This window comes from Phymastichus coffea, unplaced genomic scaffold (assembly GCF_024137745.1).
Source record: "Phymastichus coffea isolate CEN01 unplaced genomic scaffold, Cenicafe_Pcof_1.1 PCOF00008, whole genome shotgun sequence".
Lineage (NCBI taxonomy): Eukaryota > Metazoa > Arthropoda > Insecta > Hymenoptera > Eulophidae > Phymastichus > Phymastichus coffea.
The window spans coordinates 569,495-582,501 of NW_026706819.1; the positions used below are offsets into that span (position 1 = coordinate 569,495).

Consider the following 13,007-nt stretch of genomic DNA (forward strand, 5'->3'; position numbering starts at 1 on the left):
TCCGCGCGTCGAGCGCCACCACAGGGGTAGTCTGTTGCGTCTTCTGTTTGAGAGAAGTCGTCTCCGTCGTTTGGTCATTAGTCTTCTGTTTAGACTTCCTCTTTTTTCTGTTCGCGGAGTTCACCATGGTCCAGCCTGACTCGTCCGCAACCCTTTGATAGGCAACGGCTTGCTCAGGGCTGGCCCCCGTGTCCTCCCTCTTTCTTTTCTGTCTTTCTGTCCTCCTATCGTTTACGGACTCCAGGAGGGGATTTAGGCGGTCGCATTCACTCCATGCAATCTCCACCGCCTCCTTTATTACAGCCATACTAGTCGTTATGTCCGTACTAATATTTCTCTGTATCTTAGTCCGTGCCTCCATCTTTTCGAGCGCGGCATCAATCCGCCTGAGCTGCGTGTGAAACAGCTGGAGGTTTTCTGTCATATGTCCGTTGTCATTGTCCACGTCTTTCATGTCGGCGTCAGTGTTGGAGGTCTGCTTTTCGGAGCCCTCGTTTTTCCGCGCAGGTGGCACTTGTATGCGCCGCAGCGGTACCGTCACGTCTCGTGTATCATTAGTTCTTGTCGGTGTTCGTCCTGTCGTCGATTCTTGGCCTTCAGCGGCAGAGACGTAGCCGTCCTGTCGTCGGTTCTTGGCCTTCAGCGGCAGAGACGTAGCTCACCCCGCTGCCGCCGCTTGACCCACTGTCCGTCCTCTGTCGTCTCGGTATGTTCAGTAGGTTCGTGTCGTTTTTTCCTATCTTTCTCCCCATTCCCGTGCACAAAGTACGGCCCTCAAAATCCGTGCCGCTGCCCGTGGCCACCGGGGCTTTCACCCGATCGGAACCCGGGGTGGATTCCTCCTGAGAAGGAGTTACCACTTGAGGTACATCAATGTTTTCATTGTGCATATTCATATTGTTGGTTTTGTCCCGTTGTGCTGAAGGTCCCTCGTGGTCGCGACTTCACGAACCGCGCTGGGAAAACGCACGGCCCCTGAGGTTCCCCCCCCTGTATGTATACCCTGTGTGTTCAGTGTTCCCCCCTGTGGTGTGTGCGTGTATGTGAGTGCCCATAGGCGAAACCGGGCTTCATTAACGGGGAGAGCCCGTTTAGAGATATCCCCTTCTCTCACTTTCGGGCGGCTTCGTTTATAGGAGTCCCCGACCATTCGCTTTTCGGTAAGACCCGTTTATAGGGTCACCGAGCATTCACTTCTCCGGATTGCCAGAAGGCGTGTGTGTGTGAGTGTTTGCGTAGTGTGTGTGTGAGTGTTTGTGTAGTGTGTGTGTGTGTGTATGTGTATAAGTGATTAATGGTTGGACACATCGGCAGAATACCATTATCTTTTGCGTCATTTATGAGCCATATCTTCCTCTTGGCCGTGTCCGTTATAGCGTTGCTGCTCAGAGCATTGACGCGACGGACAACGTTTCCACCGGGCACGTCGTGGACGTTGGAAGCTAGCATTTGCCCAGTGAGGTGTTACCACTCACTGGACCAACCCGGCATTATTATTATTATTATTATCATTATTATTATTATTATTATTATTATTATTATTATTATTATTATTATTAATATTATTATTAACCTCACCCTTGCCCCGGTGGGATAAGAGGGGGGTTGTCTGCAATCCACACGTAATACCTAATCTAAACGTAGAATTTCTCGCTCTTTTCGAATCCGGGATTAAAATTATAGGTTCCTATTCCAAAAATGACCTTGAAAATATATCTAATGGTCAAACCGCCTTCTGGGAAAAGTTCCCTTATTGTCCCAAACAACTTTTGTCTGAACAATTTTTTTGTAGAACGCCAACCGTAGAAAATTTCGGGGTGGTTCCTTTAAAATGGGACACCCTGTATAAAAATATTGTTTTGTATCAAATTATTTGATTTCACTGGTGAGACCCCCGCCACCTCCACTCGCTTTCTGAACGCAAACTTACAATTTTTAAGAATCGAAGGACTAACTGTTTTTTTAATATAAATTCTTACTTCTCATTAATACATTTTAAATCTTAATTTATATGTTATATACATATTCGCTCATTATTATCACACGCATTGTAGACAAGTGGTTTACGATGTATAATACACATACGTAATTGTAATTTCGAGGACTTTCAGCCTTATATACTAAAGATTAAATTATTTTGCCACGAGTTCGCGAAAATCATGTGATGAGCACTCTAACGGCTAATAGAAGAACATATAAGAATTCCAGAAGTTATATTTTGGTTATCTCGATGAATTAATATGAAATTATGACATAAAATTTATTACTAAAAGATTAAACCGAACTAATTAATTATTTTAAACATGTCCATTGTAAATTATATTATTTAATAAATTAAAAATATTTCATTTAAAAATTAGAAATACTCTCCGTGCTGTCATAATGCTTGCAGAATGCTTACATTTGAATTTGTCATAGTGGCGGCAGAATGACAGCATTCTGAAGGCATGGCGTGCGTAGCTTTTCGTAATCGCACTGTGTCTGCATTATGACGACACGCCGTGACGAGCACGCGCGTGTCAGACCGTGCCGGTACGCTGTGTTATCTGAGTCTCTTTTCATCATTCAGCAAAAGTCTGCCATCATGTTAACATTCCATTTTCCTTGGTATCGATTCTTCATTACACTTATATCTTGATGGAATCGTTTTCCTTATTCTTCGCTGAAGTCTCTAAGATTAAGAGAAGTAATCAAGATGAGAATGTAAGAAATGCATTTTATAGTTCTTAAATAATTTTACATGGTTTTTTGCGATTTAAAAAGAATTTTGGGGGTGTTTGGGCCAAACCAATCTCGGATTTGGATTCAGCGCGTTAAAATACATAACGTTAGATAGGTCTGATTTCTTGAACAGACCATTTTGTTTTTGTGTGACAGTGTAATTTAACAAATAATAACAAATGGTTAATGTTTCCATAATATTATCTTATCTTATGCATTATTTTATTAGTTATTTTATCGCTTATGTTATCTTAACTTATCTTATTTTCTCTTATATTAAAAATATACGTTTCTTTTAAGACACAAAATATCATGACATTTTTGTGATTTCATGATTGAATTTTGATGGATGTATTCAGTAACTATATGTACCCATAGGAGGGGCAGATATTCATGAGTCATACGGTCCATCCATATGCTCATGGTCATGGTTTTCAGCATTTCGTATGGAACCAAATAAACTAATTTTTCATACTTTTTCATATAGTGATCATCTCGAAGATAACCTGGGGACCAACTGGGAACTTGAACATCGTCTTCTGAGTAGGTGATATATCTGATGAACCACCTCGTGGATGATCTTAGTATTTGGTCAACCCATAAATCACCCTAGCACCTGGACATTGTCTTTAAGGAAATCTTGAAATTTTTTCTTCACATTGCTGCACACTAGGTGCTCATCCTCATGGATGCTGTCCGGTCGACCCGGAGGTTACCATAACATCTGGACATCGTCTTCAGAAGTGCCTCCAATGTTTTGTTGCGATTTTAAATGTATTCCGCGGAGATATCCAAAAAGTCAACGGCAACTCTCCACATTACACTAGCACAGTAGTTCATAAAGTTACCATTAACAATTTATTTTTTTCTTTTCATATCCTGCTATATTATGCGATGAATACCCGCGTTATTTTCCTTCTTAAATTCTTACCAGCTATTCTTTCATTATTCCTGACCGAAGAGCTAACAGAACATTCTATGCAGAAAGCTATAATGATGAGAAATTGAGATAAACGTTGAAAAATGTCAATTAATAAGAAAATTGCATTGGTGTGTGCGTGCGTGCGTGCGTGCGCGCGCGCGTGCGTGTGTGTGTGTGTAACATTGAGAGACGTGTCTAATATTTTTTTACGTAGAATACGCGTTAAAATTTTCATCAGAATCGGATTCTCACTGGCTAAGACCTCTCCTTGTTAGATGGACTACCACCAATCCGTCAGTCCACTACTCCATCTGTAGTCTCGCTACCGTCTGTCCGACCTCGCAGATCACTCTTCCCTACCATCTGTCCAATCACTAGGAAACATCCTCCAGTTGTCCGCGTGCGACAAATGATACCAGCTATAATGCATCCATGCATACTATATATATGGATGCATCCATGAATACTAAGACTGAAAAATCGGGCGGAGGGTATATAAACCCGAATCGTAATGGTAAGACCAGTCACCTACGTTCTTCTGTTTTAAGCACAACACTTTCAAGCTGTTATTTTGAAAGTTGTTTTATTGATTTATATTGATGTGTTCTAGTTGTTTTGTTTATACTATTCTTTCATTTTATTTTTTTTTATAATAAACTTTCTGAAGAGGTTGACAAATTTACTAATAAAACATTTAAATTTGTTTTCTTTCTGTATTGCCTCCATCGATCGAATACAGTTTCAATTAAATTAGGTATTTTTTTAAAAATAAGTAGTGGAAAGCGCGAATATGAGCGTACGTTTTTCACCAAGCATACTTGTATTAGTCGTATTTTCGCAGTTATATTTTTCACACGACGTGTTGACATTACGGTACAATTGCGAAAAATAGTAGTAGTAGTATTTTATTGCTCGTGTATAGCCTTCACGGCCTTTTACAAAAATTTCCTTATACATTATTTCTTACATTCTAAAAAACGCTTACAAAAAAACTATCTTCGCGTAACCGCTTTTCTACAATAAAATCCGCAAAAAACTCGCTTTAATAATATGAATATTTGCACATGTATATCTTGCCTCTCCCTTATTTGCTCTTTGCCCTACTATCTCTGCTCTTATTCAGGATGCTCACTATTCCTCCTCGATTTGGCCAATTTTTCAAAAATGAATACATAGTTACAAATTGCTCTATTAGGACTCCCTTTTAATATTTCAATTAATTTATTATTTTTTCCCTTCCCCTACCAGTAATTTCCTGTTCCTCAAGCTCCCTTACCCATTTACCCCCTATTTCCTCTTTTGCACTCCTACATTCGAACATATGTTCCAAGCTCTCTTCTATCCTTCCACAGAATCTGCACTCACTTTCTTGAAACCATTTCACCCTTTCTCTGCCTATGTTCCCACATTTTATTCTCGCCCATTGTTATTTTATCCATCCCGGAGTCATCCTGTCCCTCCAATAAGCCTCTTCCCCCACCGTCTCTTTCAGTTTTTTATAAAGTTCGTTGTAAGTTGACCCGTCTATTTTGCCCCACAAACTTTGTAGTTCTTGTTCTGTCTTTCTTTCTAACCCATTCTCTAATTTGCCCTTTATTTTTTCTACTTCTTTTTTGTCCCATATCATTTTTAAGGTTTCCCCATCCCCTACCCCTTCCAATAGTATTAGCACCCTCTTTCCCCATTTCGTCGGGTTCTTATTTAATATGTTCCTTACTTCCTCCCTCGAGCAAATTTTTGGCCATCTCCATTCTTCCATTTTTTCTATCTCAACTATATACTCCATTGCCCTCCTAGCTGTCTGTAACTCCATCCTACCTGCTTCCATGGCAACTATATAATTTGGCGTGTTAATATTTAATCCAATGATCATTTTTATAAACTTCTTTTGTACCTTCTCTAGATTTTCCCATTTCTGCCACCCCCAAATCTCTACCTCATATAAACATCCCGCTTTTATTATACTGTCCATCAAGTATAGCCTTTTTCTATTTTTGCCCTTTTTAAAATACCCCACACCGCATTGATTGCCCTACTTGCTTTCTCTGCTATTTTATTTATATGTGTCGTATTCGCAATTTTTTGAGTAAACCAGTACCTCAAGTATTTGAATTCCCTAACTACCTCCACTTTTCTGCCTTTGTAGGAGAAGACTCTCTCTTTACTTATTTTTTTTTCACAACAAATCATTATCTTAGTTTTCTCTGTATTAACTTCCATTCCTATTCCCTCACTGTAAATCTCTGTTTCTTTTAACATTTCCCTCATTCCTTCCTCATTATCTGCCACAGTTACTATATAATGTCGTCCGCGAACTTTAGACAATAGAATTTTTTTCCTCCCACTACCGCCCATCCTATTTCTTTCTTTTCCCAAATGTCATCCATATCATCCATGAACAAACAAAATAGGTTAGGACTTAATGGGCACCCCTGCCTTACTCCCTTATGTATCACGAACATCTCTGATATCCCCTCATTAGTTATTACTTCATTCCTTGTTGATTTGTAAATTATCCAACGTGTTTTTATCATCTGTAGCATTTTTCCCCTTATTCCCTTGTTTTTTAGTTTTTTCAACATTTTATCCCTATCTATTCTATCAAACGCGTTTTTGAAATCAATGAATCCTAAATATACTTTCCCTCCTTTCCTTTTTAGTTTATTGCCTACAATCGAGTTCAATACAAGAATGTGCTCCCTCGTCCCTCTTTTTCCTCTAAATCCTGCTTGACTTTCCCTAAATACCTTATTCCTCTCTGCTCAATCACTGATTCTTCCGGCCATTATTTTCGCCATTAGCTTATAGTTCACGTCTAGTAGTGATACTCCCCTATAATTTCTAGCTTCCTCCTCCTCGCCCCTTTTGATTATTGGGTAAATTCTTGTTATTTCCTATTCCTCTATAATCTCGCTCCTGTCCCATAATTCATTGAAAATTTCTACTATTGTTTTTATCCAGCTATCCGGTAGTCCCTTTATGAATTCAATAGGGAGTCCGTCCTGACCCGCTGCTTTTCCGTTTTTCATTTGTTTCAAGGCATCTCTAAATTCTTTCTCACTTATCCTCCTATTTAACCTGTCCTCCTCCTCCTCCTCTTCTAATCCCTCATTCCCTTCTCCCTGGTTCGCGCTTCCTCTCTCATTTTCGCTTTCCCCCCCGTTCATGCTTCCCTCCTTGTTTGGGTTCCTTCTCCCTTCCCCTGTTGCTCCCAGTAATCTCTTAAAGTGTTCGGGCCATTCCTCTTTTTTAATTGTTTCCCCCTTTCTGTTTTTCCTCGGCCTTTCTTTGTTTACTATCCTTCAAAATTTTCCCATGTCTCTGCTCGATGCCATGACTTCGACCTTTTTTTCGTTTTCCTTTCTTATTTTTCTCGCTATCATCTCTTTTAATTTGCTTTTCCCTCTTTTCCATAATTCTCTCTTCAACTCTTCCCATACTCTCTTTTTTGTATCCTTATTTCTCTATCATTGTTTCTACTCGACCCCCCCCCCCTTCCGCTACATTTCATTTTCAATTCATCAGCTGTTACTTTTATTTTCATTGCCAAATTATTCCATTTCTCCTGCAGTGATTTGCTCCTCATTTCTTCTATCCTCCATTTTTTCCCCATTGCAACCTCATATTCCTCTGCCTTTTCTTTCTTCCATATAAGTCTTTCTCTAACCTCTCCTTCCCCTTCCTCCTCCCTTTTTTCATTTTTCCCCAGCTCGAAAATTACTGGTAGGTGGTCAGATTTTATCCGTGTTACAATTTCTATCCCCGTCACTATCTTTGTCAGCCCAATTCCTCCACTGAGAAAAAATATTGGTTGGTTCAACGTATCAGCTGTTCATTCAACTAATCCGCTGTTCACTTGACTGGCCCTCTATCGGCTCAATTGCGCGAATGATGATTTTACAGACTCGTCTGTTGAATTGGTAGAATTCACTATGATAAAATAAGCCAACAGCAGAGTCTGTTGTTTCGACATCAATTATGTTGTGTTAACGTCACATATGTTAGAATATCAGAACCTTGTTGAATCAACAGAAAACTTGATGTTATGGCTAAAGACCTTAGGTGGTTAAAACGAATACTTCTCGAAAGTTGAAACAACTGCAAAAGTTTTTGTTTCAATAGCATTGATATTGATTTAACTTAATTTTTATTGAATCAACTAAATATTTTATTTAATCAACTGAAGTTTCAAAAAAATAATAATTGTACCGCTGTCGGCGTCTATCTGTCTGTCTCTCTTTCTTGATTATTCTTACTTATATATCTCATACACACTCATATTAGTTATTTATGCGTTAGTAGCGTAACGGGTGCCATATTACACCGGAGGAGAGAATGTTTTCAGCGCGGGATAGTATGAGAGCCGAGGCAGCAAGCGTAGCGAGAATTTTAGAGCAAAAAAGTTGGTAACATAAAGCGACACTAGGTGACTAATCTTAATTTACTATCTTTTCTGCGAGTGCATAGAAATTCTTTCCATTAGTATATAAGAAGCCTTAAGACCCCCACTATACAAGAAAAATGGAGAGTTGGCGAGTAACTCTCCTGATCGTTGCGAGCGTTTATATATGTATGCGTTAGGAATTGCGTGCGAAATAATCTGTAGTCTTCTACATGTTTAAATTTGTATTCTGTGTGTATGTGGAGTTTATAATAGTCTGATCTGATCTCTCTTCCCCCTCTACCTCTCCCTCTCTCCCATTTCAAATATAACATTTTATTCAGATTAGAAAAAAAAATTTTATAGAGAATTTAGTTCGTTAGGTTGATACAAAAAAAGTTTTAAATGAATGAACCAATAACCTTACGTTAAAGCAAGCTATGCATGATATCGACTCAACGGAGGTTCTATCAAATGAACAGAGTACATGTATCAATTCAACAGAAGGGCGTCTGTAAAACTGATATATCGGGTGTCTTGAAACAACGAAGGAGTCTTTGTTGCTCCATTTTAACAGAGCGTCTGTTGTTGATTCAACCATACTTATTTCTCAGTGTCCTTCTATTACCAAATCGAGGACCAATGAGCCCGCATCCCCAATAAAAGTAATTCTCCCCTTTTCGTTTCCTTTGCTACATCCATTTTTTATTTCCGCGTTACAATATTTCAGACTTTCTATTAATTTTAATTCCTCCCGCATCATTTTTTTGTCCTCCGAATTCCTCTTACTGCCCTTGTTATCTGTTCGCTCCCACCCTTACATTGAAATCTCCTGCTATAATAAATTTCTTCCCTTCAACTAAACTCACCCCTATTACTTCTTTCAGTTTGCTGATCATTCTGCTCATTTTGGCGTTATTGTATATCGTTGTAACATCAATTTTTTCTTTCCCCATCCCGATAATCCTTATTATTATTCCGTGTTCCCATTCTTCTATCTTCGCGTTTTTACCTATCTCTCTCCTAATCCCTACCGTAGCCGTCCACTAGCTCTCCCCCTTGTTTTCACTTTGATCGCCGTCTTCATTTCCCACCTATATTTTTTGTTCAATTTTTTAATTAAATTTATTTCTTTATTTTTTTCTACCCACGCCTCCTGTAGTAAAATAATGTCAAACTTCTCAAAATAAATCTTTGCATTTTAATATATTTTTAATCACCGCTACATTCCACGATACGCACTTATAACCTACCCCTCGATGTTCGCCGATCACTCCGCTCGTCGTTGTTTCTCTCATTGTCCCCTCTGTCGATTTGTCCTGGGTCTCCAAACTGCCGCTTTCCTCTTCCTCGATTGTTGCTTCCTCACTCGTTCCGAAACCTGTCGTAGAAATGTTCCGTGGTTGCCCGTCGTGGTATCCCTCTCCGCTGCTCCTCTTCTTGTCTTCTGCCCTGAAAAAATATTCTCTTTTTTGCCTCTACGAGACTTCCTTTTCTTTTGTCCCATAAGTTCATTTTTCCTTTGATTCTTATTTTTAGATAGCCCACTTGCACTTGTTTTTGTTTTTTCCTTTCTTGTTCTGCTACCATCCCAATCCAGTTTTGCACTTCTATTTCTCTGCATGTTCTATATTCCTCTGAACTTATTCCTATTTTTTCAAAAATCTCCTCTTGTTCTATAAACTCCAATTTTTCTCTAAAATTTTCAAATGTCAAAAGTAGTCCTCCTCTCATTGGCCGCATCCTTCTTATTCTGAACTGTCTTCTTGTCATTCCCATTATTATTTCTTCTGCTTCTTCCTTTCATCTTCTTCCCGACGTCCTCACTCCTCTGATAAACACATTATTCTTCCTATCTCTCCTCTCTTTCATCTCAAACTCGTATTCTGAATTTTTCATCGGGTTTGGCTTATTCATTTCCAGCTCTTTCTCTCCCTCCTCGCCGTTCTTGTCCACGTTCGCTTGTTGATCTTCGTCTGCTCGTTGTACCGCTTCCTATTCTTGTCTTTCGCTGCTCTTGTCTTCTGCTCTTTCGTTTGCCTGCTCTCCTTCCTGCCTCCTACACTTGCCACATCCAACCATTTTTCCTATTTCCTCCTCTACCCTCTCTTTTTGTTTACTCTCCTTTTCTCCTATTTGTTTTATCAATTCTACCATTTTTCTGTCCAACTTCTGTACTACTTTCTTATCGCTTCTTTCGCCTTTTCTACTGCTTGCGCATCAATTCTTTGCTTTTCCATCTCCTCCATTCTAACCTGTAATTTCTCCAATATCTCTCCTACTCTCTTTCTCTCATTTTCGCTTGTGTCTGTGCTCTTGTCTGTGTTTATGTATGTCCCTCGGTCTTCTGCTCTCCTTGCTTCCTTTTCTTCCTTATCGGCCTCGCCTTCTTTACCATTCAGCTCCTGTGCGTCTTTTACATCCTGTTCCTTCCGTATTTTCTTACCTTTATCTTTCTCTGGGTTCTCTTCTCGCTTTTCCTCATCATCCTTCTCCTTCCTCAATTCATCTTGTTCGATTTACTTTGTTATCTCGTCGTCGTCGTCCTCTATTTCTTCTATCTGCTCGATTATTTCACTGTGATTTTTCCCGCCTTTACCGCATGATATTTCATCTGACTTTCTCGGCGGCGAATGCACTAATTTGACACTTTTTGCGAACCCTATTTCCTTGTTATCTTCTTCCTTTTGCATAAACTTTCTTATATCCTTTTCTCCACTATTTTCCTTCTTCTTATTTCCTACTTTCTTTGGTCTGCCCCGCTCTTTCTTTGTCCACTCTTGCTCTTCGCTCTTCGTCTCTTCCTGCCTGCTCGTGGCCGCCATAACCGCACTTTTGTCGCTCTTCATCCTTTCACTCATTTTCTTCTCACTCGCCCTTATCTTTCACTTCTTTATCACTCCTTCGCATCCTACCCTTACACTCGACCTACTAGTCCACTTTTCAATTGTTTATTCTCTCTTTTTATCCTAATATCACTATCTATATTGCTCTCCTGCACCGTACACGTCTATCCCGTCTGAGCTCTCGACCGGATGTCCTAATTGCGAAAAATATATATTTTTTAATGCAAAGCCTAGAAATCTCAATGATGATTACTATCTGCAATAAATTTTGATTTCGGAAAGTTAGTAATACCGTAAAAAAATTGTTTAACGAAGAACGAAAAAGAAGTACATGTTGTCGATATGTAGGCATGATAAATGAAGAGAGAGAGAGAAAGAGAGATTAGATTAGATTAGATTAGATTAGATTAGTTCGTTTATTGCGCCAATGAGGTAGAACCCCATCTGGCAGTTTAGAAATGTACAAATCAAACATAACAAAATTTATAAAATGACAGAAAAAAAGATGCAAAAATAAATATTAATGCATTTGACTATTTAAAGAAGATAAGTTTACATAAATGCGTGAATTGTATGTACGGTGAGCAGCGAATTTACAATGGCAATAATAGTAAGGTGACTCAGAAATGTATATAAATATGAAAATAGAATAAAATATGTAACATATAAAAAGTTAAAGTATATATAAATAAAAATATAATGAAAATAACAGATAAAACAACAATAATAACAATAATAAAAGATGAAAAATAATAAAAATAATAAAAGTAATAAGAATAAGAAAGACGATAAAAATAATGAAAGTTATAAAAAATAATAAAAACAATTAAATATAATAAAAAACAAAAATAATAATAAATAATAAAAACGCAAAGGCATCTATTTTATAAAAAAGGACTGGAAGGAGGAGATGTAAAAGGGAAGCGACGTGCATTTGGTTAAAAACAGCTAAGTTTAATTAGCTATTTAATGAACCAAATAATAAGGTCGATAGTGGAGTATTTGTGGGAGGTTGGATAATTTTGGTAGAACGCGACTAAATTGACCTTGTTTGGAATACGAGTGTAATCGGAAAATGCCGGCACTGGCATTAGGTTTTCGCGAGTCGCCCTCTTAATCCATGCTCTAGCCTGGTAATTTAAAAACAGGTCATGTGTCCAATCCTTGAAATCAAAGATCCGATCAGTGGAGAACAGGGTCACGCTCAATGAATTGAGTATCCTCTGTGCAAAGATAACAAATGAATGGTTCCAGGTCTCAGTTCGAGGAGCTTTGTATTCAAATGCCGATGGTAGATGGCGACTCGAGCGCCAGATAATGACACTATCAAGCAGGACAGACAGATTTTTAGCTAGGTACGAGAGGGGGTCAATAAGTCTTTACAAAATCCAAGAGATGGCGCTTGTCACGCTTAAATTATAATGTTTTTGGCAAGCAATACTATTAACTAGATATCGTACAAAGTTCGATTCATTAAGTCGTTTTTTAGTGAGCGCTGGTTGAACAAAAAACAAGATAAAGTAAAATAAAAATAAAAATAAAATAGGATAGCCGTCGCGATAACTAAAACGCAAGACAATTAAAGTGATGAGAAGTAGTGCATCAACAAATAACACCGGCAGTGAGAAGTCTCTCTGAGTGGATTATAATATATAATATATATAGCAGCAAAAGTTTAGATGTGATGCAATCAGTAAGGTGTGCAGTGTGTAAATGTGTTGAGTGTAGTGGTCCTGGTGTGGAGGCTGTGTTGTTGTTAGCGTTGTCGTCGTTGGCAGAGATGTGTAGCTTGAAAACTCGTTAAAGTTGGTGATTCGGTGAAGGTTATGTTATAACTAGACGAGCGAATAACTCATCTACTGGCCAAAAAATTGACTAAAAAAATCCAAGAATTTTTAGCAGGAAGCGCAGAGGCCAGCTGGACTAACTCGACTGCAAAATTATGCCGCTCGAGAAAGTGGCAAGAATAAGGAAATATTAACAAAAGATCGCCTCAAAAACTAGTTTGCCGCTACTCACCGAGAGAGAGAGAGCGAGAGAGACGAACAGGGTCATTTTCTTTTATTAAAAAATTAAACTAATTTTTCTTGTTGGTTGGTTCGTATTCTTTCGTTTGTTTTCAATATGACCGAGATGA

At 38.6% G+C, this 13,007-nt stretch overlaps 1 protein-coding gene across 4 annotated transcripts in view; it reads left to right on the top strand.

The window, feature by feature from the left end:
* Positions 1–13,007, top strand: part of LOC131669856 (TATA-binding protein-associated factor 172) — a 271,140-nt gene that overhangs the window by 55,007 nt on the left and 203,126 nt on the right. The gene's annotated exons all lie outside the window — the stretch shown is intronic.